Here is a 4403-nt window from a genome sequence, read left to right as displayed (position 1 = left end):
TCATTGTTGGCTTGAACACAGCTTTTCTTTCTTTTTTCAGAGAGAGAGAGAGGGAAACAATTGTGCCTCCTCAAAGTGTACAGGAAGGGAAGCGGAGATCTTTATCCACCGGTTGTTGAGTCTTCAACGGGTAAGTCCAGTTGAATGTCACCACGAGCAATTTATCACCTTTTTTGGGCTCTGTATTGTCTGTCTGCATTCTAACCATAGCGCACATAAGTTGTCCAGCTGAAGGCCACAGGTATGTTGCTGGTGGCAAGAATGCTGTTGCACAACAGATGGGTGTTGTTGGTCGGCATGGAACAGATGTTGGCTTGACGAGTGTCACGTCCTCTCTTTGTTTTTGCTTCACAGTTGGTTTAGTAATGTTGCATTATTAAAACCCCTGGCTGTGGCTGAAAACGAGCTTCGGTGCGGCTTGCGGTGTGCGGCTGACGACAAGGTTTGGGGATTGAAATGCTATCCACCAATGTCTCCACATGAATAAGTTATTCCCCTTGTACTGTTGTGTCCCTGGTCCGCTGCTGCAGGCCTTCTAATTGCCTCCCACATGGTCGGGAAAGAAATACACACATACAGACACTCATAGGGTATTGACAACAGAGAGGCACATATACACACATTTTTTTCTGCACACCATAGTGGACATTACAGTGAAAAACCCACGACCTGGACATATATAGTCGATAACTAGCATGATTATTTAATTGAGTGGTGCTTTGAGAAACTCCCTTGTTTGTGGGTAACATTTAAATACGCAAATAGTGAAAAGACACAGTGATCTGAGGTTACAAACCCAATGTGAACAGTTACTCTTATATGATATCTACTAAACAAGACCAGTAAACATTGAAACATGCTTGAGTCATTGCTTGCTCTTGTCATCCTAACTAACCCACAGCTTCCATTAACCAATCTGTTTGCACCACACAGTGTTGCACAGTGCTCATTTGGGTTGGGACACAGTATTCCCAGGTCAGCCTATTCCAATGTGAACGCATTGTGCCTTTGAGTGTAACGAAGGGGGTTGATCATGCTGTAATTAGTAAACATCTGCTGTGACTCAGGCCCATTGTGTGTCTGTCGACCTAAGATTAATCCACATGCTTTCCTCTGTCATTAGCTAGACCAAGCTGTGACCACAGGACAAATACAGTAACAAGGAAAGCGACAGCTCAGAGCAGGTTTAATGGAACCATTAGTGGTCAGAGTTTCCCACAGGTCTGGAATAGACCTTTCACAGATTTAACTCTCCTCTCCATTTACCCACATGAGAATAAAGCACTTTTTAGTGTGTCTAAAGATGGCACTGTTTAGAACTGTGCTGCTTGGTTACTAGCACTGCCTCTACTGCACTGGGGCCTGCTGCTGCTGCCTCTACTGCACTGGGGCCTGCTGCTGCTGCCTCTACTGCACTGGGGCCTGCTGCTGCCGCCTCTACTGCACTGGGGCCTGCTGCTGCTGCATCTCCCTCAGCACTCTCACTACTTGTGCAAGCAGCTGTTTCTACCACACCAGGGCCTGCTGCTGCTGCCTCTACCACACCGGGGCCTGCTGCTGCTGCCTCTCCCTCAGCACTCTCACTACTTGTGCCAGCAGCTCCACTGGTGGGCTGGAGTTCAGAGCTTGAACCAAGTGTGGTCTCTGCATTTAATCTCACTGTTGACTGCATCTGTAATTTCACGTCAAATTAACTGCAAAGTAAACACTGAGGCGTATGCGTTTATTTATTGCCATTTCACGCTAAATGCTAATGTTGGCTAAAGTTAAATGCTAAAGTTACCTGTGGTGCTGTGCATCTCTCTTCCTCATCCTCACGTCATATTCTCTTCAAATATTTTTGAATACTCATCTGCTGAGTAAATGCATGAAAAATTGTCTTACCTTAGCTGAAGTCTATGTCTTTCCAACTGCCCGAAGAGAAAACGAATTATAATCTTTCTTATATTTAGCCAGGACAACTCTGCATGATGAAGTTACTTGTACGGAATACATTCTTGAGTCTTGTAGCTGCCAACACTGCATAGTTGCTGCTTTCTTTCATTGAATTTGAATCTACTACCAAAGTCAGAGAACTATTACAGAGTAAGGAATTAGGAGAATAGGAGTCGCTTTATCTAATCTGTGTTTGTAATATCCATAGTGTCTGTGTCTTCGAACATAATACCAGGACAGATACGTTAAACTAACCCAAGAGACTAATACAGGACTTCATCGGCATAGCACACAGACAAAATGATAACAGTTATATACGCCAACACTGAACACAAAAGGGGAGCACAACCCGAATTATATAACCCGAGGCCTATACATCTACTCTTATGGATTTTCTTAAACTTGGATGGGGAAATATTGATTTGGAATATGAAAAAATGGCTTAAGGCATATACGTTAAATGCATGTGCATGAACTGAAAAACACACTACAGTAAAGAAAGAACATCAACCAGATGCTTGTTTCCTGTGAAGTCTCGCACAACACCCCTTTTTTTCAGGGCATTTTCAGGACATATGAAGGGATTGACACGTCTGTTGAGGTGAACAATAACAACTTGTGAACGACATTCTCTCATCCAAAGCATGCTGGGAAACCCCAGCACGCTACAGTACTTTGTCAATCATATGCCTGGGCAGCCTGCCCAAGTAAAGTCTATGTGTGGGAGACACTGGTGGTTTATGGGGCTTGGAGTCAATCGTAGATTTAGAGTACAATAATAATGCCAAACATCTCTTGGGAATTGTCACACGGAGGATAACAAGTTTTGCTAAGGAATAGCAAAAAATAGGAATGTAAATGTGTATTCATTTGTTTGGTCTTTTTTCTTCCTTTTCAGTGTATTGGCACACATAACATGACATATTTCATTTGTACTTCATCCTTATATCTATGCTGTAATTGTATGAGTCTCAAATGAGAAGTTAGAAGTGAGTTTTCAATCTCAGTGTTTTTTAAACTTGCAGCCAACAGTGCAGCAAGTTCCATACATACCTGAATTGAATCAGTCGTCCGATGGAATGAGTATTTAAATGGCTATTCAGCTGGTGATAAGAAACCGGTCTGAGAACCTGTGAAGCTGTCATGCCAATTTACTCTACGGTGCCCATCACTTCTCACCCACCGCCCCCCCCCCCCCCCCCCCCCACACACACACACACACACCACCACAGACACGTACAGTCCTGCCTCTGCTTCGTTTACCCCTCACACTTCTCAAATGTGAAGAGTGGATTGAGTTTTTCTGGCCAGATATGATCCATTGCATCTTGGGCCTGTTCTGCCGTTGCCCCGGTAACAGCCATCACATTGGCTAGCCCGACCACACACACGTGTTCCGCCGTAATGAGAACTTGGCAAAATGCCAGGCCAAAATCTACCCCCACTACCCCCACCCTCCTGGTGTGTTTCCTCACCATTAGCCTCTCAAGATCCCCCTCTGCATTTGTCCCTTGTTTGGACCCCACCACCCACCTAATGTGCCTGTTACATTTCTCCCTTTTCTGGACCCCACCACCCACCTAATGTGCCTGTTACATTTTTCCATTCGACGTCCTGTAATACATCTCAGTCTTTGTTCTCTGGTGCCAGTGGACTTTTGGTATTTCATTGCACCAAATCATTTAATATAATAAGAATTGTTTTCTCAGAGACTGTCTTGTACACGTTTTGCACATAACTGGACAGTTTAAAATTAAGTGAATCATGAACTCACCAAACTAAGCGATGTATGTTTTGGGAGTCTCCCCTATTTAATTATTCAAAGTGCCTATTGGTACGTAATTCAGTGGCGATAAGATTGGCACTAATGGTACGGAATTCCCTGGCAATAAGATTGGCACTAATGGTACGGAATTTCGTGGCAATAAGATTGGCACTAATGGTACGGAATTCCGCGGCAATAAGATTGGCACTATTGTTACAGATCCATGTCAACAGCCTTAATAGTCCACACTCCCTGATGTTCAAGTGTATTGGGGGTCCAGTGGTCCAGAGGTTAGCATTGCTGCTCTCCAAACAGTTGACCTAGGTTTGATTTAATCAATTTATGAGGTCACAAAGTTACTGACCAAACATACAGTGTCCACTGACATCATGGATGCGCCGAGAGGGGGGCTAGTGGACCGTGTGGGTCGTGAGGTGCGCTCCGTAGGGAATGCGAAGACCAGAGGTGCCGACGCTGAGCAGTGTCCTATTGCCTATGATTTAGCACAACGGGGGAGGCAACTGTTCTTTTGAACCTTTCCACTGACAAACATCCTTGTTCCCTAATGTTACAGAATGGGAATAAACCATACGGAAAGAAACCTACGGAACATTTGTCTGTGGCAACAGTAGCAATCTTTTATACCTTTTCAAACTATTGGTTTGGAATTCCATGGCCATAGCAGGTGTCATTACGGTTGGCT

The sequence above is a fragment of the Clupea harengus genome, chromosome 1, assembly GCF_900700415.2.
Source record: "Clupea harengus chromosome 1, Ch_v2.0.2, whole genome shotgun sequence".
NCBI classification, from domain to species: Eukaryota; Metazoa; Chordata; class Actinopteri; order Clupeiformes; family Clupeidae; genus Clupea; species Clupea harengus.
The sequence above is the reverse complement of the archived record's forward strand: the minus strand, read 5'-3'. Positions refer to the sequence as shown.